This window comes from Accipiter gentilis, chromosome 13, assembly GCF_929443795.1.
Source record: "Accipiter gentilis chromosome 13, bAccGen1.1, whole genome shotgun sequence".
Classification (NCBI taxonomy): domain Eukaryota; kingdom Metazoa; phylum Chordata; class Aves; order Accipitriformes; family Accipitridae; genus Astur; species Astur gentilis.
In genome coordinates, this window is record NC_064892.1 from 9,627,234 (window position 1) to 9,652,937 (window position 25,704).

Genomic DNA, 25,704 nt, shown 5'->3' on the forward strand with positions numbered 1-25,704 from the left:
AGCCTAAGCTGGAGCAGGCTCCTGGCAGGACCTGCAGATCTGTGGAGAGAGGAACCCACGTGGGAGCAGTCTGTGCTGAAGGACTGCAGCCTGTGGAAGGCACCCATGCTGGAGCAGTTCATGAAGAACTGCAGCCCGTGGGAAGGACCCACGTTGGAGAAGTTTCTGGAGGGCTGTCTCCCATGGAGGGACCCCATGCTGGAGCAGGGGAAGAGTGTGATGAGTCTTGCCCCTGAGGAGGATGAAGTGGCAGAGATAACATGTGATGAACTGACATAAACCCCATTCCCCATCCCCCTGCACCGCTGCGGGGGTACGTAGGGAATCCGGGAGTGAAGTTGTGCCCAGGAAGAAGGGAGGGATGGAGGGAAGGTGTTTTGAGATTTGGTTTTATTTCTCATTACCTTACTCTGGTTGATTGGTAATAAATTGAGTTAATTTTCCCCAAGTTGAGCCTGTTTTGCCCATGACAGTAATTGGTAAGTGATATCTCCCGTCCTTATCTCAGCCCACGAGCCCTTTGTTATATTTCCTCTCCCTTGTCAAGCTGAGGAGGGAGGAGTGATAGAACGGCTTTGGTGAGCATCTGGCATCCAGCCAGGGTCAACCCACCACAAATCGCTAGCTCCTTTAACCTACATGGAAGCTTCCCACAAAATCCCTCCCAAATGAGTTCTGAGCTTGTTGGGAATTGACTTGATGAAAAAGGACATGGGTCTATGGAAAAGTTGTGCGAGGAGAGTTGTGTGTGAAGGAATGTCAGCGTGGGCAGCAAGACCAACTGCGAAGGCCCCTCGCACGATGACAGGAATGCAAGGGGCTTGGGCTGCCAGCCCTCAGGCAGCCTCGCAACCACCAGATCCACCACTGCAGGAAGCTCTGGAGTGGATGTGGAAACCACAGTACACATCCAACATAAGGGGACCATTGGGGTTTGGGCTTAGTGCATTTTCAATGGGGCAATCCTCAACAGCTCTAGAGGGAATTCTGGTTGTCCCAGGGCTTACTGATGCAAATTATTGTGGGACTGTGAAAAAATTATGATTCATGTTTTAATCCCTCCTGTTTCTATTCCTAAAGGTACCAGAATAGCACAATTAGTTCCATTCAGGTCGTGTGTTCCGAACCTTGGTGAAGTACAACGTAGAGATGGTGGATTCAGCTCCACAGGGAAACCGCAGTTATACTTCGCCATGGACACAAGAAGAGATAAACCAGAAAAGGTAGTGCGATTGAAAGGGCCTGACGGAGTTATCATCAAGAAACTGATGACAATCAATACAGGAGCTGATGTTACGATTATTTCACGATGCATTTGGCCTCCATCATGGCCACTGATCAATCCAAATTTTGGTATTGCAGGGATAGGGGGCACACAAGCCACCTTAGTAAGTCAGCTACTGATTACATTTGTGTTCCCCGATGGTGAACACGTTACGACGTGTCTGTATGTCATGACTACCCCAACTGAATTGTTTGGCCTCGTAGGCCGTGATTTATTGAGACAAATGAAGGCAATGTTAGTGACCCATCCTTTTCAGGAGCAGTCACTGAGGGGCAGCCAATCCTGAAAATTAGCTGGAAAACAGATGAGCCTGTTTGGATTGATCAGCAGCCGCTAAATTCTGAAAGGTTGCTAAAAATACAAGGGTTAGTTGAGGACCAATTGAGAGTGGGACATGTTGTTCCTTCTACTAGTCCATGGAATAGATCAATATTTACCATTCCCAAGAAAAGTGGGAAATGGAGACTGTTACATGATCTCAGAGATGTGAATGTGGTGATGCACAGTATGGGAGCCCTGCAGCCAGGTTTGCCGTCTCCAGTTATACTTCCAGAAGAATGGAATTTGTTAATTATAGATCTAAAAGATTGTTTTTTTCACCATTTCCTTACACCCAGATAACGCTGAACGGTTCATCTTTTCGGTACCATCGATTAACAAGCCAGAGCCCTATAAGAGATACCATTGGGTCGTGTTACTGCAATGAATGCGCAATTCCCCCATGATGTGTCAGGTGTATGTGGCCTGGGCATCAGAGCCTGTAAGAAAGCAGTTTCCTCAGTAACTTGCCACAGGATAAAATTTTAACTCAATTGCAGGACATCTTAAGCCATCGCGGAGTAATAATCGCTCCTGAAAAGGTGCAAAAGGCAGCACCTTGGAAGTATTTGGGGTGGCACATAGATGCTAGGAATGTTAAACCTCAGAAGGTTCAAATAACATGAGAAATTTCAATGTTACATGATGTCCAGAAGCTTGCGGGAGATATCCAGTGGGTGCGGAATCTTTGCGGTATCACTAATGGTGATATGGCCCCTCTGGTAGAACTCTTGGGTATGAGAGCACTGTGCAGATGAGAAACGGGAAATGACAGAGCTGACCACTGGGTTGCAGCGGCATGGGAGCCTCCTCCAGGGAACCGTTTTCAACAAAGCACGGCAATCACATGCGTTCTTGCACCAGCCCGTTAGGATGTTAGCAAAGCAATTTGACTTACCACTTACTGATGCCCAAGGTATCGTTAAAGCATGCCCCGATTGTCAAAAGGAAGGGCTGGGCTTGGGCTGTGGGGTTAACTGACGAGGTCTTTTGGCATTGCAGTTTTGGCAAATGGATGTCACCCATGTCGTGGTTTGGTGCAAAGCGTTCTGTGCATGTGTGTATTGATAGTTATCCTGCTGTCATGTGGGCCACGGCACGAACTGGAGAAAAGGCCTTACATATTGAATGACATCTTCATGCTTCTTTTGCAGTGCTGGGTGTGCCTAAAGAAATTAAGACGGACAACGGCCCAGCCTATGGTTCTATACGATTTGCTCAATTTTGTAATTTGTGGGGAATTCACCATGGTACCAGTATTCCACATCTTCCCACAGGACAGGCTATTGTCGAATGGGCCAACCAAACCCTAAAGAACATGCTGCAAAAACAAAAGGGGGGAACTCAGGGCTTACTCCCAGAGGAACGATTGGCCAAAGCCTTATTTGTGCTAAATTATCTTAGATTGACAGGTGATCACAAAGACCCACCAATGGTAGTGCATCATGTTCTTTTACAGGCAGAAAGGACGCAACAAAGTACAGGAATCATGGTAATGTATAAGGACCCAGAATCCGGGAAATGGTGTGGATCAGCAGAAGTAAAACTTACTGGGAGATCCCAGCTAAGTGGGTCAAGCCATGGCTTCGCACTGATGCTAGACCCGGAATTGTCCCAATGGCAACTGGCACGGCACCGGCGGGTGCTGGAGCCACTGATCCGACAGATTCCGACTAATAGAGTATTACTAGCGGACACTGAGTCCTTCAGAGAGGTTTTTAGAACAGCGTGCCTTATTGTATACAGAACTTGCTTTAGGTAAAAAGTGTGTTAAGCATAGTTTGATTAAACATAGTGTGATTACGGGAAGACAGTGTGGGGTAAATGTAAAAGTTAGTTAAAGCCAAAATTAGGGGTAAGGTCTATTTCCATTAATAACCTGGCAACGAGGTTGATTTTGTTTCCACAGATACAGGCCCACGACGGACTCCTGTTCGATTTGCACGACCATCATCATCTGGAGCATCATAGATGATGTGGCAATATGAATACTACCTCAGCCGAAAACTAATGTATAGGTCACCTTGGCTAACATAACAGGTCAAGATTCTCTGTGCATCGCAACTGTATCGTAAAGCCCACGAACAAGATAGACATAGACAAGATGGCTATGACTCATGCAGCGCACCTGGCCAGCGAGCGCATGCGTCATAGATTGCAACAGAGACGGACTTTTGGCACCTGCTGGCCACGTGTGCTAAAACCCGTTCCTCTGCAAATGTATAAATACCGGGATTTTCCGAAGAGCATCGGGCTGGTGTATGGTGAGGTCATCGTTGCCTCTGTGGCGATGCCCACGGAAAGCTGGCACCTACTGATTGCTGGGCTGAGTTCGTGGAGCAAGATGGCACAAGAACGTATGGATGGTTCATCTTCCTCATAGTCCTCATGGTCTGGGTCATTAGGGGTAACAGGTTAGCTCAAAGAATTATGGGCATTATTGTAGTTACTGTGATTTTAGCTATTGTAATAGTTTTACCTTGTTCAGCTTGTTAAGGAAACTGGCATCCCAAGTTATTAAGCAAGCCTGGATTACTCAAAAACAAAATGAGGGAGAAAGATTTAAACGGAGACCTACAGTGGATTAGACCTTGTTGTGGTATTACAAATACAGACTTACAGCCGCTGCTGGATTTATTGAGGGGCAGCGATAGCTTAACTTCTACAAGACAACTAAGTGCACCGGGACGACAAGTCTTGGCAGCAATTGGACAAAAAATCACATCATCCATGTCTGGCAGATACTTTCCTGATTTACCCATAAATTTGAAACCTTATGCTGAGATTGATATGGAACACACTGACTGTAGTAAGCAGCATGACAGTGACACCGGTGATTGATCCACATCGGCTAACGCCATGGGACAGTAAGAATGTTTGGGTGTCACTAGCTAAAGCTATTAATCAAATCTCTTTTTGTGTGTCATTGGCATTATCTGAACAGTCTTTTATTCTTATGTATTTTATTAGGTAGTATGTTGTTTTTACTGTGTTTAATTAATTGTGTTCATAGATCTTTGCAGTACAGCAGGTGTTAAAATTTTACAAAATAGAGCAGCTATTGATTTTCTGTTGGTAGCACAAGAACACGGGTGTGAAGATGTTGATGGGATGTGTTGCTTTAATTTAAGTGATCATACAGAAAAGATCCAGCAAGAAACTAGTTGGTTTGATGGGGTGTTACAGTCAATATTTGGCGGGATAACACCATGGTTAATGTCATTGATTAAAGAAGCCTTACGATGGTTAGGTATACTGATATTAATCTATGTAATAGTCAGAATTGCATATGGGTGCATGATGAGAGGAGTCTCAAAGCTGACCAAACAAGCTCTACTTGCACAAAAAGAAACAGGGGGATTTGTTGGGAATTGGCTTGATGAAAAAGGACATGGGTTTATGGAAGAGTTGTGCGAGCAGAGTTGTGTGTGAAGGAATGTCAGCATGGGCAGCAAGACTAGGCCTTGGCTGAAAACTGCTGCCCTTGCTGATATCAGGAGAAAAACAACAGCTGGTCTCGCTGATATCAGGAGAAAGACAGGGACGGTGTGACTTTGGCATAGTTTCATAAGCAACTTTTGAAGAAGTTCCCATGAGAAAGTTACGGAACATGCATAGCTGCGAAACACAAGTGGGTGTGTTTTAGTAATGAATAAACATTAGCAATGTACCAATCATATTAGGACTAGTAGGCATAATTATCACAAACTGTATAAATATGAGCTATCCGTGCAAATAAAGTTGAATCATTTCTATCACTCATATTGAGTCGACTTATGTGCATTCCTCCACCACTCGCATGAGCTAGCTGAAGTTTGCTTTTCTAAAATCTAAACCCTTTGTCTTAGTAGTAACCTTCAGTGTGCTCAGCCGGATCCCAAACTCCACAATATTGTGATCACTGCAGCCAAGGCTATCACTAACCGAGATATTACAAAGCAGGTCATCTTGATTTGTGAGTAGCAAGTCCAGCAGTGCCTCATTCCTGGTTGGCACATTTAACATTTGTATGAGGAAGCAGTTCCCTACACATTCCAGGAACTTGACGGATGACATGAGCTTTTGTATTGTTCTTCCAACAGATGTCTTGGTAGTTGAAGTCACCCATAAGAACCAGGTTCTGTTGACCCAAAGCTTGCTTAAGTGACCTTAATATAGCTTTGTTGGCCTTATCATCTTGGTTTGGAGAGCAGTAGCAGGTGCCTACTATAAGATCCCCCTTGGAGACTACCCCTCTGATCTTGACCCAGAGGCATTCAATAAAACTTCCACAATCACCGTAGTTGATTTCTGTACATTCAAGGTTCTCCTTAACATAGAGTGCAACTCCTCCTCTTCTTCTTTCCTGCCTGTCTTCACAAAACAGCCTATAGGCATCCATCATGATTCTCCAGTCATGCGAGTTGTCTCACCATGTTTCAGTTATTCCTATGTGTTGTGGTTAACCCCAGCTGGCAACTAAGCCCCACACAGCCGTTCGCTCACTACCCCCAAGTGGAATGGGGGAGAGAATCAGAAGGGTAAAAGTGATAAAAATCGTACGTTGAGATAAAGACAGTTTAATAGGGGAAGAAAAAGCTGTGCACACAAGCAAACAAAATGAGGAATTCATTCACTACTTCCCATCAACAGGCAGGTGTTCAGCCATCTCCAGGAAAGCAGGGCTCCGTCATGTGTAACAGTTACTTAGGAAGACAAATGCCAGAATTCCAAACATTCCCCCTTTCCTTCTTCTTCCCCCAGGTTTATATGCTGAGCATGACATCATACAGTCTTGGATATCCCTTTGGTCAGTTGGGGTCAGCTGTCCCGGCTGTGTCGCCTCCCAACTCCTTGTGCCCCCCCAGCCTGCTCGCTGGTGGGGTGGGGAGAGAAGCAAAAAAGCCCTTGGCTCTGGGTAAGCCCTGCTCAGCAATAATGAAAACATCTCTGTATTATCAACACTGTTTTCAGCACAAATCCAAAAAATAGCCCCATACTAGCTGTTATGAAGAAAATTAACTCTATCCCACCTAAAACCAGCTCTCTATGATATCATAATTTTCTGAATGGGCATGGAGCTCCAGTTCTTCCCATTTGTTCCCCAGGCTGCATGCATTGTTATACATACACTTGAGGTGATTGGTCTTCTGGTTCTCATCTCGGGAGGCAACCAAGCAACATTTGTCAGTGCTTTAGTTGACCTGGCTTATTCCTGAGTTGGTTGCAAAGGCGTGAACGTTGCCACTTTGGACCCCATCCCCAAGTCCTTCAGTTTAACACCTGCCTCACCAAGTTGGCCAGCCTGCTGCCAGATTCCCTTGCCTCTTCTGGACAGGTGGATCCCATCTGTCCCTAACAAGCTATAGTCATCAAAGAATGCCCTGTTTTAATAAAAGCCAAAAGCCTCATGAGGGCACCAGCCACAAAGCCAGAAGTTGATTTACACTATATGTCTATTTCTGGTTGCACCCTTTCACCTAACTGGTAAAATGGAAGAAAAAATAACTTGAGCAGCAATAGTTTTCACTTGCACCTCCAGGGCTCTGTAGTCTTCCCCAATTCTGCCCAGGTTCTGGCTTGCGGTGTCATTTGTGCCCACATGAAAGAGTAGCAATGGATAATAGTCTGTGCTCTTGACAAGTTGTGGTACCCTCTCAGCAGCTTCTCTGCCCCTAGCTCCTGGAAGGCAGCACACCTCTGGTGACTCCCTGTCAGGCTGGCAGATGGGCACCTCAGTGCCCCTTAACAGAAAGTCACTATGAGCACTCATCATTTATTTTTGCGGTATCCACTGTGTGCTGCTGGTAGAGTTTCTCCTCGTAGACCGTGCTCATGAGTGTCTACAGCTGTTAAAGCTTCATATCTGTTTTGATTGTAATGCTGGAGGGTGGGGACTGAAGCAGAGTCCTGCTTTTGGGGGTCACCAGGGTCCAAGGTGCCTCATTCTCTGTGGCATCTGCCACAGGAGCATGGTTCTGAAACCACTTCTATATCTCCATCTTGGCCCCTCTAATACTGCACAGCCTTTTAACTGTTTCCTGCAACTCAGCTACCTGATGCAACAGATCATCAACCTGTGCACATCTTTTGCAGGTACTTACCTTTTCTCCAGAAGGGTCTAGGCACTTGTTGCAACCTACCATCTGTACTGAATTCTCCTTTATTACCAGTTCCATCTGGGTGGAAGCGTCAGACATCTCAGGGGCTTTCTCTGTAGAAACACGGCTTTTAAGTCTGAGGCAAGTGACCACCATTATATGGCAGAGATGTAGAGCACTTCCCTGGGCTGTGGGCCTACAAGTAGGGTGCACAGCCCTTCTCATGCACCCTCCTGTGCAAACTGCTGCACAAACTGCTGTGCCCTCTTGATCCCTTTTTGCACACCCTGTTTGCAATGCTCCTGGTCAGTAGTGCTCCCCAGGGCCATTCAAATCTCCCATGGTTGCTCCTGGCAATGCCCAAGCCTCATCAGCCTCTCTCACAAGAGCTACCAGCTGCTAGCAGGGAGTTCTGTCTACAGCTGTTAGATATTACTGTTGCTCCTGTGAGAGAGCCAGGTTTTTCTGCAATATGGCTGTACATCTGATCATTGCCCTCTCTGAATCAAACATAAAACATTTACTGAAGGCTATTTTTTTTAGGGTGCCATAGATTTCTATATTAGTGAAATTTTGGTGGGAAAGCAAAACAATAAAAATGATTTATTAATTTTGTTATTTATTTCCTTGTACACACAATGTTTATAAACATATCTATGGAAGCACCCTCATAAGGCAACAACTCAGAAAACTGTGATTGTGTCAAATAGATTGGTTAAGATCACACCTTATTTTGATGATGTATGTACTGATAAAGAACATGACTGAGGGAAGAATCCAATAAACTGTGCTTTCTGTGCAATGGTTACTGTTCCTTCACACTTCTAATGTTTTTGTAATACTTGGTGTATCCTATTCTCCAAACATGACTTGTCAAATAAGTCTTGGTAGAATACCACAATCAATCCTCAACAATCTAGAAATTCCAGGAAGTTAAATTCTTCTTACTAAGCATATCTTAGACTGAATATTGTTCTTGGCTGGCAATGCTAGATGCAGTGAATCTGCCTTTAAAATGATAGAGTTTACTTTTTTGTGTATTCCCTCACTCCAATAATTCTTCTTAGTGTCATTTGAAAACTAGACTTATCATAGCAAATGAAGTATAACATGCACAGCATGATGTCAGAGACATCTCACAGGCTGGAAGGGATCCCAGCAGGCTTTTTGCATCAATTTCATCAGCATCACAAATCAAACATGCTTTCTGTTGTGTACTATTTGCCATATGTGCTTTATGCTGTTTGAGTATCAGGTTTCTTTAGTAATTAAATATGCCTTTTGATGCATTTTAAATGGAACAAACAATTAAGTATTATATAAATAACCTGTTGTCTCTTAGCTACTTCCAATGTAAACCAAATACAGTAATCCCTATCAGGCTATTTTCAGGGGACTAAATGAAGATGAAGAATAATTCATTCTTGAATAGATCTGACCAATGCACAAATGCTGGACTGGGTAGGAAAGAAGGTAGACTGCTTCTGAGGCTGTCGGTCTGTAACTTCATGTCTTATGCTGGAGAACATAAAAAACAGTGTAGTACATGCAGAAAACTTGTACTGATTCTGAAGACAACATGAGAGAGTGGTTCAGAAAATAGCTTGGTTGGTATTTCTCTCCTTGGAGGGATGGCAGTTAAGTTTTTTAGTTGCAGCCACAGCCTTAAACTTTCTTGTCAGCAGAGGCTGAGACCCGCCAGGAATACTGAAGATCTATCTCCCTCTGAAGTCATAGCATTGTAGACAGAAGGAGGAAAGTCTGTAGCTGAAATACTGGACTGAAAATTTCTGAAAAAATTGTGTTGTAATAACCATTTTTATCTCAAGCTATGTCAATTTCCATGAACAATGGTAAATTTTCTTTCTGTGCCCACTACTTATAAAAAGGGAGCAAAGAGTATTCATATATATGTTGTATGAATGTGTTTAACTACTTTAATGTCTTAAACTATATAGGAAAAATTAAAATCTTTGCAAAATGAGATAATCCATACAGTAGACATAAGAAAGGTGAAGCATAAAATTTTCTATGAACCTTTTTATGTTCTTATATAAAATATAAGGATTGTTTTTTCCTGTTCATTTTGGATTAATTATAAAATTTACTCATGTGTTTGTTGCTTGTAGGCAGTCCCAAGTTCACATCAATAAAAATGTTGGAGTGTTTTAATCAGTGTATTAGACACTAGTTTCTTTATTAATTACATTTACTTGCCCTTGAAATGTTTGATTGAGAAAAAAATAAAAACAACAAACACGCACCTAACTGGTCTCCTGAACATCAAGTTAAAAGCAAGAGAAATATTAGGCCTTGTGAAAATGATTCAGATTAATGAGACCTTTAAAAAAAAACCAGTATGGGAATCAATTAATTCCTTAAGAACATAAGTAGAGAGCAGTTAACAATATGGACATATGTTTGTGTCATTCCTCTCCTTTTAATTATAGCACAGTGATGGCTTTGTTACAGTGAAATCATGTGCTTCTTAGAAGAGTTAAGAACAACCTTATAGTTTTTATGGCAGGGAGAATCCCAGATACAGACTGGCAGAACAGATTTAAAGGAGCCTACTTACGTGCAAGAGAGTTACCATTGCAGATTATGGAATATTTGACCAAAATTTTCTTGAGATTTTAAGAAAAGAAACAGAAGAATGGTTGATATTGGAAGGTACCTCTGGAGGTCATCTTGACCAACCACCCGCTCAAGCAGAGTCCTCTACAGCAGGTTGCCCAGGACCATGTACAGACAGCTCTTGAATATCATACAAGGATGGAGACTTCCCACTTCCTCTCTGGGAAACCCGTGCCCTCACAGTAGAAAAGTGTTTCCTGATGTTCTTAAGGTAGACAAATTCTGTGATTTACAGTATTTTGTTATTTTTGTATTTCATATACTTGAAAATGCCTGCCACAATTTAGTTTATACCCAAAATAATCACAGATTTTTCATATTTATCCCTGACCGTGTAAGTCAGCAAATACTTCTTTCAGAAAGTAAATTTGAAAACAGTATTGAAAAACTTTTGGTTTTTAGGATAGGTAGCAGGCTAACAGTCAGAATTGAAACAGACAATACATGTAGACCAAAGTAGAAGCTGAAAAGCTTTCTAGACAGAGTTTTAACTTTAGTTGGGTAGCTCAGGAGGATTCAACATTAAGCTCTGCATGTCTTTATGCCTCAGGCATCTTTTGTCATATTAACTGGGGTTTTCTTCACGTTCTTACTATCAGGATGTTCTTAAGTCTTCATGAGATTAACTGTGATTCCCAGTGCTTTGCAAATTCTAATCACCTAGACAGGATTAATACTAGATTGTGAAATAGTTTCCATAAAGATTTTGTTTCACCTCTGATGAGGGACATAGTGCATAGTTTTCTTAGTGCAGTGCTGACTGTAAAGTCTTAGATAAGTTACAAACTTATCTCATTTTTCTGTACATTCTCTAAACAGTTAATATGTTTAAACGTTTACCTGGAGTGTATGTCACTTTTCTATAATGAAGTGTTAGAGTAAGCTTCAGCTGCCCAAGTTATCTTTAAATTATCAAAATTATCAAAGGCTTTAACATTAATATTTTTAGATATTATGCTCCTTTTAGGTATCCTCCTATTAGGTATCGCAGTTCAGCCCCCTTTAAAGCTTTCCTGTTTGTTCTTTTTTTATTTTGTTTTCTTTCTCCAGAGAACTTCAGATATTGTGGCACTCTCTTTTCTTTTACTCTAGGTAATTGTCTCACTTCCCCTGTACAGACACAGCTGAGATGATAATGATTAATCTATACCGTAGAGGCCAATGAAACTCTGATTCAGTAGTACTCAAAGTGAAATACTGCAGTTAACACTTGTTCTTCATCTCTGCTTCCTAAGGGCAGCTTGCCATGTTCAAGGTTGTCATTTCCTCTAATAGAGAACAGTTACCAACAGAGTAAAATCTCACTAGTTTTAAAAATCAGAGAGCAATTATAAGCATTCCAGTGTCATACATTTTAAGACAAGTACCTATCTAAAAAAGCTAAAATTTCAACGTAAAGGAGACTGTGTATGTTATTGGCCTGAAATGTGAAGACAAATTAATCCTTTAGATACTTCTTTCTTTTTTTTTTATTTTAATTTTTTTATCTACATATCCTTAGCAGTAGCTTAAAGCTAATAGTACAGCTATTCAGAATTCTGTTCTTCCATGCATGCACAAATACTTTAAGAATTTACTTCTGTAATTTCTCAGGAGGAAAATAGCAACAATAATAACCTTGTGTACAAATTGCTTTCTATCCAGTAAGGTAAATTAACTTCTCTCTGAGTTTATGCATATAATAAGAGCAAAACAAAGATGTGGAATTGCCACTTTTGAAATAAAAAGTGTCCACGCTGCTCAAAGTTAACAGAAGACATCTGAAATGCATTCAGATGATACACTAGCAAGTTACCCATACAGGAAGACAACCTCTAAATTTAGAATAAGATTATTGACTATGTTTTTTCAATTAGTAAACTTTAAACGTCATGTTGCTGTTGTGATTTTACTACTGATATTCCTTTAGTTTCCTAAATTACTTAAGTATTATTATTGTTAGTTTTATTTCCTAAAGAGGTTCATGTTTATTGGAAATTTAGGAAAACTCATGGTAACCAGTGTACTATGTTGTGTGGGAATCTTCTATTAACAGACATACTGTGCTGATTACTCAAATTATTCAACTAGAAGCACTCATAGAAAAGGTGTTAAATTAGCTAGTGTCCCAAAATACAACTTAACAAAATCATTCAAGGTGAGGGCGGGTGATCTGCCAAGTGCCAGAGACTGGAAGAGGCAGCAGCACAGCTAGGAATACAAAGCAGAAATTCTGTCTTCTAGACAATGGACTTTAAAATAAATGTAAGAATTCACCATGCTAAGACATTTGATGACAGTGAGTCATGCCAACATAAGTACTAAATGGCAAAAATAAAGAAGGGAGGTGTTGCGGAGGATCCACAGGGGAAATCATGCACAGACCAAAGTGATCAAGTGAAGTTCATTTACTACAACTTTTAGCACAGTTATATACCTTATGTGCTTGTGCACGCACCTTATACTCTAATTGGTCCAATACCCCAGTTCACGTGACACTATCTTATCCTCTATTGGCTGTGCAAGCTTCTTCACGAGGTGTCCAGCAGTTACTTATCTCATTCTTCGGCATCCAGGAGTTGCCTGTCAGGCTCTTCTTATCTTCCTTTTTCCCAGCGTACAAGGGCACAGCGTCCTTCTCTGCTCCTGCACTTTGTAAACTTATGCTTCTTTCCCACCTAACGGCTGGATTGCTCACATGCCCTCACCCAGCCAAGAAATCCTCAACAGGGAGGGGCAAAAGCAGTAGAGCATGTTGGATCAAAACAATGAGACAAATCCTCCTCTCAGAAATATTTTTGACTACTTGAAATATAAAAGAACAGTTCCCCAAAAACTTTAATGGTATAAAAAGAGCAGCAGTTACTTGCTTTATACTAAATACACAAAACCTGTTCACATAAAATCATAAATTTGGAATACAAAAGATATTATGTCTTCCCCAAAAGTAACTGAAACCTTCCTTTGCTTTTATGACAACAACCAACCAACCAACCACCACCACCACCACCACCACCAACAACAACAACAAGGCAAAAAATACCCCCCAAACCAATAAAAAAACAACAAAGAAATACCATAGCAGTTTAGGATTAGGTAAAAATAGGCAAAGTGACATATTATCCTTTGGATTACTTCTAAAAATGCATTTCAAGTAATTACCCAAATATGTACGTTGACTTAAGATAAAATAGGAGATGCATTAATCTTTACTACTTCACAAAATAAATGGTGCAACAATTCTTATAAGGACAAACTGAAGAAGGGTCATTGAAGACAGGTTCTAAGTGCTTCACCTGTGTGTGAATGTTTTCCTAAAGAGAACAATTATTTATTTCTACTGAAAAAAAAAATTGAGAGTTTTAGCTCTTAAAAGTTACTGATTGTACCAAACTCCTTCCAGCTATGAATTAAAATAAAAAATACATTCACCTTTACTGCAAATACTTTGTTCAAATACTAAGGCAAAAATTATTTTAAGACTGCAGTTGTTTAATGTATCAAACCACATTTAGTTTAAGTACTCTCATAATACTTTACATATACATACATATATTGGTAGTCATTAAAAAATTGAAATAAACAGTACCACAATAATTAATTGCAAAAATAAAATTCTTCATTTCATGTAGAAATTTATAGGACTGACAGTTTTTGTGTTCACCACAAGATGTCGTAACTGTGAAGAGACATGTTTTCCTGAATTTAAAATATTAGTATTATTAGAGCATTGGTACTTGTATTCAAAAATATTGCCAGATCACATATTTCAGTGATTTTTAATGGCTAAAAAATGTAGTTTCCAGGATCTACCATGACTTCTTTTCTAGACAGATTGTGACTAAATAAATTTCTCTCAAAATTTCCTGATTTCAACTGAAATATATATTAAAGAGATATTTCATTACACAGAGATAATGTATTCTGTTAAGAAGTAATCTATAGGAATTTAAAGTAGAAAGAGTCTGTAATCGCAATGCTATGAAGTTTTTTTTAATTTTTGTATTTCAATTCATGTTATTAGCAAGGTGGGCTCTTTTAAAGATAACAATAACAATTTTTACAAGACCTAATAATAATATAAAAATGTTTTGTTTCAAAACACAGTCTATGTTCAAGATACCAAAATAGAATCACACATTCATGCCTATTCACTTATCTATCTCCTTTGCCTGAAGCCTTTTATGATTCCTCATTCTCTGACTGATCCCAAATTCATCATCTTGCTTATGGTCTTTGTAGCATCATGGGAAACCTGCTTTTGTCAAACACATAGCAGTAAGTCTACCATGTTCTTTCAAGTCAAAGGAGTAATCTAAAAATCTTACTCTTTAACTTCATTAACAAGTGGAGTTGCTAGTGTTTCATGTGACACATCAAGTTTCACATGACAAAACCTAACAAAACCCTACACTTCTATGGAAGACAATGGTATCAGTTATCAAGTTATGTAAAACATAAAATATAAAACTATGTTTTCATAGAATCGTAGAATGGTTTGGGTTTCTCCATGGTTGATGAGAAACTCAACATAACCCAGCAATGTGCCCTTGCAGCCCAGAAAGCCAATCGTACCCTGGGATGCATCAAAAGAAGTGTGACCAGCAGGCTGAGGGAGGTGATTCTCCCCCCCTACTCCACTCTGGTAAGACCCTACCTGGAGTACTGCATTCAGCTCTGGAGCCCTCAGCATAGGAAAGACATGGACCTGTTGGAGTGAGTCCAGAGGAGGGCCACAAAGATGATCAGAGGGGGCTGTAGCACCCCTCCTATGAAGACAGGCTGAGAGAATTGGGGTTGTTCAGCCTGGAGAAAAGAAGGCTCCAGGTAGACCTTGTTGCAGCCTTCCAGTACCTAAAGGAGGCCTACAAGTAAGCCAGAGAGGGACTTTTTACAAGGGCATGTAGCGATGGGACAAGGGGTAATGGTTTTAAACTGAAAGAGGGTAGATTTAGATTAGATGCAAGAAGTTCTTCCCTGTGAGGGTGGTGAGGCACTGGAACAGGTTGCCCAGAGAAGTTGTGGCTGCCCCATCCCTGGCAGTGTTCAAGGCCAGGTTGGATGGGGTTTGGGGCAACTTGGTCTAGTGAAAGGTGTCCCTGCCCATGGCAGGGGGGGTGGACTTGATGATCTTTGAGGTCCCTTCCAACCCAAACCATTCTTTGATTCTTTGAAAATGCTTCCCAGATGTTCTTTCACTATGACCATAGATAATAAAGCTTCTGTCTGACCTGTCTGAAATTTTACTTGTTTTATTACGCACTTGGAGTCTCCAGATTTGTGAAATCTACCTTCAGATGATTCATTGTTTTTCTGTGCAGCACTTTAGTACTGGCTGAGATTTGATCCTTCTGTATATCCTGATCATGGATTTTACTCAACTGATTATTATTTTTTTTAAAACTAAGGAAGTTACAAGTGGAAATACATCATTGCAGATGTTCTATAGGTTAAAGTTCAGAAGTAGCCTTTGAAAACATGCAGCTTTCAAAATGTAAATGGAATGAGAAGCAAAATCTCCAACTAAAAAAAATATTTAAAAAATCTATCTCATGACATGTAAATACCTAAGACAGAATTTATTGCCACCCTAGGAATATGTGCATTTGCTCCCTCTATTCCTACTAATGTTACATATATCGAAAAAGGTCTCTACTACTATCACTATACTGATACCATGTCTTATATTTATTTGTAAAAACTATTTTTTCATTGCATAGCTTAGTCTATTTAATAGCTATAAAATATGGACTAGTAAGGTGTGCTTTAAACTTACCTATTAACCAGAGACTTTTGACATAAGTTTTTTTTTTTTTTTTTTTTTTATAAAAAGCACTTTTTACATCTTTAACATATATACTATAGTTTGCCTCAAACAACAGCTGATGGTATCCAAATAAATGAATTCTCCCTTTTCATAGTAATGGTAATTATTAATATATGGAGCACATACTAGCAACTGTTTTCCCCAAACCCACTTCAGTCCTTTTACCAGTACTCTGTGTTTGTGTTTATCAGGTTATTCTCAAAGAATGCATTATATATGGCCTAATTCTCCAACAAGCATGAGACTTCAGTCTTCTTATCTATTATCCCTCCAGGAAATATCATCCTTTGATGTTGTCTGGAGAATGGCTAGTTTATAAAGTATTTAGTGTTCTACTGCCAAAATATGAAGTGAAAAGGTACTGCCTATTCACAGGCATATTGGGTATCTTAATTCTGTAAGATTTGCAGCCACCTTATGTGAATCAATTAAGAAATGAAAGTATAAGATCTGAGAAAGAGATTTAATTATTTAAAATTATTTCAGAGGAATGGTTGAAGCATATTTTACAGCTATATACAGATTGCAGGTTTGGGGCATTTTTAATGTATGAAGAAAAAAAGAAATTTAAATTACTTCAAACTTTCAAGAGACTTATTCTTGCAACTACTGAATTTAAGTCTCAAACTTTCTATTTTTGGTTAAAACCCCCATATATATCCATCACTAATCTAGATCCTGAAAAAGCGTTCTGCCATGAATAATACTAATAATATACTAAGAGATGGTAAATGCAGTATGAAAGCACAGAATATCCACACATTTTTTCTCCTGTTGCAAGTATTGCATACAGTTCTTTCTTCACACGATGTAATTGTTCTCATGTGTACCTTCTAGTGCTAGAATCATAAAAATTCTGATCATCAGGAGGCTTCTGAATGCCTTCTCAGTATCTAGCTACAAATTTCCTGAAACATTCACCATGTATGTTAATGTGCACAACACTAAACTGCAGCTTAATGATGGCATAAAACATTATAAAATTGTGCAAGAACATTTCTTTCAAAAATGGCATATCAGCATTCTTGTGACGTCTGTTCCTTAACCTATTATGATATAGGACTATGCAAAACAATTTATTGAATGTAAACTTTGTTTTGCATGCATAACATAATTAAGACAAGTGACGTTGTTTTGAGTGGTATACATAGCTTGTTATAGTAAATATATCTTAAGTAATGAATGCAGATACTGGAGGGTCACAAATTTACCCAGTGTGAAATGCCATCTGTTCTTTTCATGAAAATATAAATCAATGTTACATTTTTACAAAATGTCACCAGCAGTTATGTAAAGGTACCTGTCATTTTAATGGCATTAATAACTACCTGAAATCTTGAAGAGTTTTCTGAGATGCCCTTCATAATTCAGTATGATAGACAGATAGTAGAAAGAGTTCTTGCTAACATAAAGCTAAAAGAAAAACAAAAGAAAACAAAACAAAACAACGGAAAAAAAGAACATAGGAAAAAGGTTTTATTATGATATATGCTAGATGACCAGAAATGGGAAAGAGAATTATATACTTCCCTTATATTGCATGGGGAACTAGTCTGCCTATTCGACACTGCACTAATAAACAACGGCATTGCCTTTCCTACCTTCAAGAATTTAGTCCTAAGTATTTCACCCTAAATAAAAAGGAAGCTTTTGGAATGGATCTTGAGCCCTTTCTCAATACATGAAGCAAAAGATGATCCTCTAACCATTTCTAGAGCTCTTGCTTGATCACATTGGTCGTAGGTTTATCAGATGATACTGAAACCAAAAGATATCAGTCACAAGGAGTTCTGTTCATGGCAACAGTTTATTTAGGACACACGCCACTTATAGATTGCCAAGATCAGGTACCTAATCCAAGAAAAAAAAAAAATTCTCATTCATTTGCATGCCAGTAGATAGCACCACATGAAAATAGCAGTGTTCAGCTAAATTTCTGAAGCAGATATCAGATATTTGGTCTGGTCTCACAACCTCTGTGTTTTATTTGGCACGACTGTGACTAGTTCATCCTGAAGGATCTGTGGAAATGAAAATTCATTTCACAAGTCATGGCATCAGTTTCTGGTTCCTTGCAGTCAAGAACTCTCTTGCCTGTTTTTTTGTTGTTGTTTTTGTTGGTTTTTGTTTCTCTCATTTACAGAGCAAGAGGCCCTAATTATTAGTAGAGCTGAAGAGCACAGAAAGCTACCAAAACATCACACAAAACTGAACCTATATAAAAACAAATGTCAGGACATGAATTTTATTTTTTCTCTGAGATCTTTTGAAGTTAATGTAAGAGCGTTACGCCTTTGAGAAGTGGAGGACTTCTTTCTGAAAGCACTGACATCAGATCCCAGAGGGTAAGCAACAAACTTCAGCGTAGCCCATTTCTCAAGGGCTGTACAGGGTAACCAAGGAGCATGGTTTGTGAAAACAAATCCTATATTTACTTACAGGTAAAAGTTGTTCAGAGATGCATAATTATTTTATGATGCAGTTCTGTAGTTTATCACATAATTCTGATCACCAAACATAGCAAGTGGTGAATGCCTATGAAACGAGTGAACCTCTGAATTCCATAAATTGGTAATAAGTTTCCTTAGATGTGTATTTAAAACTTCTGTATATCTTTTGCTCTGTAACCCCACGTGACTCGGCCTCAGCATGGGCAGGGCAGGTCTATATCGGGGGGCTGGGACAGCCTTGGCTGATTGGAGCCGGTTGGAGCCAATTCCCCCTGCCCACGCTCACGGGACAGTCACTGACCATCGCGAGCTGCTGCTGGCTCAGGGAGCCCCACCGGCCAGCCAGGGGCAACAGCCTGACCGATGTGGGGTGGGGGCAACAACGGCCCCTTGTGTCATGGGGCCTGGAGCCCCCAGAAGGAGCCGTCAGTACTCTCCCTGTGATGAGCTGTGAAGCCGTTGGCAGACTATTCACCAGCATCATTTGACACCAGTCTTGAGAAAAGTAGTGTTCAGTTGATGCTTAATTATCTCATGAGTGGGTTTTTTTGTGTCTGTGAGCTGTAATTCATCAGAGAATCATTCTGCCTTCACGTATTTATGTGCATTTCTGTTGATTTGATTTTGGCATGTTTTTCTGATGCTCCACTTTGATCTTCAGTATTTATAATATCTGTTTTGCCTTTCTGATACAAAACTGGAAGTTACTCCCCATAATAGAGCTAATAAAAATACAGTACTGGGAACTAAATGTTATGTGAACATGTAAACATTTTCAATAAGGATGAGGTGAGATTTGGGGGTTTTTTAAATACTCTTCTCTGATATTGTAATTTTTATTTTCATAAACATAATTTACCAGACATCTTTAATTCATTGCCATTCATGGACAGTCTATATATTTTTTTTAAATACAGCATTTAATAGATAATCTTATAGTACTCAGTCACTGAAGTTTTATATAATTTTGTAAGCTTTCTCAGACTCTGGTTGTTATTTTCAAATAATCCACCTGTTAATCCCAGCAACATTTCTTTTCCTTATTTTTGCATATTAAAAAATCCAGTCATTCTTATTTTTGGTCTGTAGATAAAACAATATATGCATTTTATGTAAGATAACATTCTGCCTTTTTACCTTTATTCCATAAAGTGGGTATGAGATTCTCAAATCCTTCCAGGTTTGCAAGTGTTGCTGAGCATTGTATCAACCTTTGTTTCATCTCTGTAGGTAGAAGTCTGAGACCTGGATGGAGAATTTAAAATCTTTATAATGTAAGTGTGAAGAGTTAGACATCTCAAAATGTGACTCTCAGCACCAGCATAATGTGGTGAACAAGGTAATGCAGTGTTTGTAGGCTAGAGGTAATATTTTTGTATTAGACAAAGTAAGACACTTAGGAAAAAATGGGCAAAGCTCAACACAAATTGTGAACAATTCCTCTGGGTTTTTTAGGTACATGTCAAGTAGGCCGTCTGTGGTGTGAAAGGTCATTAGTACCAGTGTCATGTAGGGGATGTTAGAGGGAAAAGAAGACAGTAAGATGATAAAAGTCATTAATTTCCTAAGGGAAGGAGTGAATGTGAAGTGAGCAAAAGAAACAGAGCTGAGGCGCATCACACCCCATGGTGTAAATTACTTAATTCCTCAATAATCTAGCTCTAGATGATGTAGCCATTCATTCTGGGGAGCAGAGTCAGAGTCAACTGACAACTAAAGGTGAAATGTCTGCAGTCCACAGTATTGTGAATCACCTTTTACCTCATGATTTTCCTGTTGTTTCTTGAAGTGAACATCATAGGACAGAAACTGGTCTACCTACATTAGCATTTAGGCACTTGCACTGTCTCCTAAATCCTAAATCTCAGACATCACTATACACTCTTCATTTGGCCCAAATGTTTCTGTGCTTATGTGTAATCATCACCTCTGCATTCAGAATAAGTTAATTGGTAGATCTCTTTTGAAAACCAAACAAAGATTATGGCATTCTTTGAAGATGTAGAAACTGTGGGTTTCCTGCTGCAGGTTAAAGAGAAAAATATACCTGCTGAGTGGATTTAGCTAACATAGCATTTAATCTGGATTTATGCAGGAAGCTAAAATCCCTTTAGAAAGTAATAATATCTTTGGATACTGTAGATTTGCATGCATAAAGTGTGGAATGTATCTTACTTACAAAGATGCATTCACATTTGTTAGAATTAAAATGTGCATGTTGACATACAATTTTGGTAAAGGAATTTTAAGAACATGTAAATGGAAGTTACCACTTTGATGCAACTGCTGCCAATGTTCAGAAGGGAAAAATCTGCTTATTCCAACATGTTTTTTATTTTCCTTTTGGTTCCAGGACACTTCCTTCCCTATGGCTTTGAAAACTACATCCCTTCTCTACATGTCCTTTCACCTAGAAGCAGCTATATCTCTATTCTGTTTCCTACCCTTCATTCCTCCTTTTCTCACAAGAAAAAAAAAAAAAAGTCAGCCTTTTTCTTTGCGGATCTGAATAAGGAGGGTGAACAGCAAGAGAGAAGAATTACTGCTGATGCTAATTCTTCTTCTCTGTAGTCTTTTGAACCCAGCCTGAAAGGATATTTTTTTTCCCTTTCCAGTTGTGGAAAGAACTGCATGAACATTATGGAGAACACCTACCTAAACTGTTGACATTTTGTATGTAATTTTGGAAACATGCCAAGAGAGGTAAGATGGCCAAGAGGCATAAGAAAGAGTATAGAATGGTATTTTGCCAATCATATGAACCTTTACAGAAATCTAGGAGATACTAAATTTTGTCTAAGACTTCACTCTTTTTTCAGTGAGCTTTTGGACAGTGCCTCGCTAGGAGACAGTAGGGCTGCATCCTTGAACCATACGTCACATCTGTGGACAAGGTTAGCAGAAGAATACATCCTAACTGCATACTTTAGAAAAGAAAACTCTTCATATACCTCTTCTCCAATTACTAAGATATAGATATAGATTTGGAAAAATCAGAATGCTTTACCCTGTTGTGCTGGTTTCGGCTAGGATAGTTAATTATCTTCATAACAGCTAGTATGGGGCTATGTTTTGGATTTGTGCTGGAAACAGTGTTGATAACACAGGGATGTTTTAGCTGTTGCTGATCAGGGCTTACCCAGAGCCAAGAGCTTTTCTGCTTCTCCCCCCACCCCACCAGCCAGTGGCTGGGGGGGCACAAGGAGCTGGGAGGGGACACAGCTGGGACAGCTGACCCCAACAGACCAAAGGGATATCCCACACCATATGACATCGCGCTCAGCATATAAAGCTGGGGGAAGAAAGAGGAAGAGGGGGACATACGGAGTGATGGCATTTGTCTTCCCAAGTCACCGTTAGGCATAATGGAGCCCTGCTTTCCTGGAGATGGCTGAACACCTGCCTGCCCGTGGGAAGTGGGGAATGAATTCCTTGTTTTGCTTTGCTTGCATACATGGCTTTTGCTTTCCCTATTTAACTGTCTTTATCTCAACGCACGATTTTTCTCACTTTTACGCTTCTGATTCTCTCCCCTATCTGTATCTGCTACATCTATGGTAGCACAGTAGATCCTCCATCAAAAATGTTTCTTTTCAGTTTCCATCTTGTACAGAGTGTTTCACGTAGGTAGTTATACAGCAGTGTACATTTTCAAAGTTGAAGGAAAATTAAGCACAGCAATTAGAATACTTACCTGTGAGTACAAGTCTTGGCTCAGAAAGCGCTTATGCATTTTAGCTAGTAGTTTTTGATATCTCATTTTACAGCAGACATGAAAGACACTATTCCAAAGTTTGTGACTTTACACTTTTCAGAGTCCTCGAAGTTGTCTGCTTTTACTGTTCAAAGTTCATGTCCTTCCCTGTATTGGTTTTTTTCAACAGTATTTTAAAACTTTCACTAAGTGCTGAATTTCTAGTTGTCAGGCCTAGAAGGTTGCTTTTCTTTATGATCATTACAATTTCCTTTGAACTTTGTTCTGTTCACCTGTCAGATCACAACTGCTTATAGAAAAGGAAAAGAGATGTGATGAACTCACTGTGGTGAAGAATGAGAACAAAGAAGAGGAGAGAACACTTCTTGCTCAATTCAGTCAGTTATTTAATAAGTCCTTTTTCTGCATAATATTTTGCAAGAGAAAAATGTATTCATTTCGTGCCTACATAGATGACAAAAAACCCTGTTGTCATTTTTTTCAGTGCTTAACAAGGCAGATTTTTTTTTTTTTTTCCTGGGTTGTGTAAGGAATCTTCTTTATAGCCTTTTCACAAAGCTGAATTATAGCACCCAAAATACACAGGCTGAATGTGCTCTACCTCTGAACTGGGTTTTGGTCTTACCCAATCTATGACAGTGCTTTTTTGATGACTGTGTTCAAAATGGCCCTTAAGTTTAAGTATACCAATTATAATACATTTATACCTTCCAATTAAAGGCGTTGAATGCTTTATAGAAATGAAGTCACAGACATTTTAAAATGAGTTAAAAATACAATGTAGGCATATGAAGCAAGTTATCTGTTAAAAAACTATATTGTGAGGTCTACAAAAAGTCATTAAAATGTTTTCTGGCCAATGCTGATATCTTCTTTTTGATTTAAGAGCTATTTTTCAAAGATACAGATACTGGAACTCCTTTAATTAGCTTAGTCACCTCACATTTTAAAGCATAGTTACATTTATATACATTTCTTTGAACTATGAAACATGGGGTGCACAGATTTCCAGGCTAGCAACAAATGAGCTAACTCTGGAATCAGAAGCTCCAATTATCCTGTACAGCTAATTGTAGAGAAACAGGGTTAATTAGCCTGGATAGAGCACCTTTCCAATGCACCCATGTTGTCTCTGTTGACCCAAGCAAGTAGCTCAGTTTCACATTGTGGAACACTACTCCAGCTGCTGAAGGCTGCTCTGTGGATATGAGAAATAGCACTCTATGCTGTGCAGCTCTTGTAAGTACAGAAGTAATTGTAGGTAACTCCCTAGAGGCAGTTGTCTTATAATGTAAAAATAAAATACATTAATTGAACTTATAATATTTTCTGTATTTGAAACATGTTTCACCTGGTGAGCTATGCCTTGTTACTTTTTATCCCATTTTCCATGAAATTCATGTTTTTAATGAAATTTTAATTCAAACTTTCTTCTAAATCTTTGCATTTACAAAGTGAAGCTTAGCACGCACTATATCATAGAGCTTAACAACTTTGTATCTCACTTTTGGCTTGTGATTAGCAAGTTATAGTCAGTAAATTACTGAGGCATAGATGGTCTCTTCTCTTGAAGCTCAGATATCACCTAAGGCCATATTTCACCTTTTTATTAACTGGCTTTATGAGCAAGACCAATACTACAGTGTCCACCCTGAAAAATGCCTCTTCTTCACTGTTTTCAGACTGCCTGCTTCTGAACTTCTGGAGGTTCCTAAGAAGGTAAATTTAAGGTGATTATATTATTCCAAGCTCAGGTAAAACTAACATATTGATCATTAAAGCCAAACTTGATGGAACACATAGCTTATTCTTTTCCATTGTTTAAGGTGATTAATTGCAATTTATTTTAGTGGGGGGAAAAAAAAGTTTTGTTTTTTCCCACTTTATTTTCTTCCCCATATTCCTCATTACCAAAAAAAAACACAGGAAAAAGTGAAAGACCACATCCTGAAAAAGCAACCTTGTACCAAAACAAATGAAAAACAATTAAAAAATAGACTAATGCAAGTTCTTTAAAATTTTAAAATAAGTATTTTTTCAAAAACACACTAAAATTTATGAAGACAAAAGAGCTCAAATATATTTTTTTATTACAAAGCCTTATCAGTCCCTGATAAACTTATTTTTTATTAATAAGTTCCAGTTTTGATTAGAACCTGAATTTATGGAATATTAATACAAATCATTATCAAAATATGACAGTTAAAATTTGCATTCTGTGGAAAATTAATCAAAATGCATATAAATAAATATTATTTTAAATGTTTAAACACTTATTTATGGTAATGTCAATTAAATTGTTCTATTAAAATTTAATTGCTTTCTTGAGTAGAAATAGTTTGAAGCTAAGACTTTTTCTATGCATATAAATTGATACTAGGTAAAAAGATCAAATAAAGAATAATTACTTTATCTGGCAAACATTTAACAGGTTGTAACATTTCATAAAATTCTAGAGGCACTTAAGGTGCCTTTCTAGTCAAAATAAGCTTGCATTTAAGCATTTGCTGCATCCCTTTAAAAGCTTAACAGTAAATGGAACCATAAATAAGAAGTGTTTGGGATCTTAGTTTGCAATGAAAATGTATATTAACCTCATAAAGCCCTAAGTTGTAATGATACCTCAAAATTAATCATTTCAAGCTTCTCTCAGGAAGTACAGAGCACCTTCTTACATCTTTGTGGAAGTGCAGAACCTTCTCCTCTCCGCTTCTTACTTCTGACACATTATGGACAGTAGAAGCAGCAACCACACTGCCATGCCCATGTGCTCTCCAGTGCTATCCTGCAGTTTTGGTACTTTCATCACCCAGTCTACAGCTTGTGGGCACAAGTGCATGCGGGAGGACAAAGGGTATCCCTGGTTCTCATCCAGACATTCAGTGAGCTGAGAAATGCAATCTTGGACTAATGCTATGTAGTGCATCTGACAACAAATGAATCATATAAACTCACTATTTGAAAAGCAGATAACACTGATCACTTACATAATATATTTCTTCTTTGATTGATCCTCATATGTTTTGGAAGAGAAACACAGCACATACTTTTAATTCTATTGCTGGAACCAAAGTCGAAGAAGAGGAAACACCACATCAATTTATTAAAGCAGTATGCTTTAAAATGGAAATGAACTGCAGTGGATTGTTTTGCTAAAGTCAGTAAACTAGACTACTGTAACATATATTACTATATCATTAATTTCAAAGCATATCAGATTTTAGTATATAGTTCTTGATACTTTGAGGCTTAAATTTATTTATAAAAGAACAACAAAAAAACAGCCATTCATCTTCATAATAAAAAAAAAAAACCCAAAACTTATCTACTGCTAAAGATAGCAAAAAATCCAAATATATCGGTATTTTTTTAAAGTTCATAATACTGTTATTTTGTACACCAGCTATCTGCAT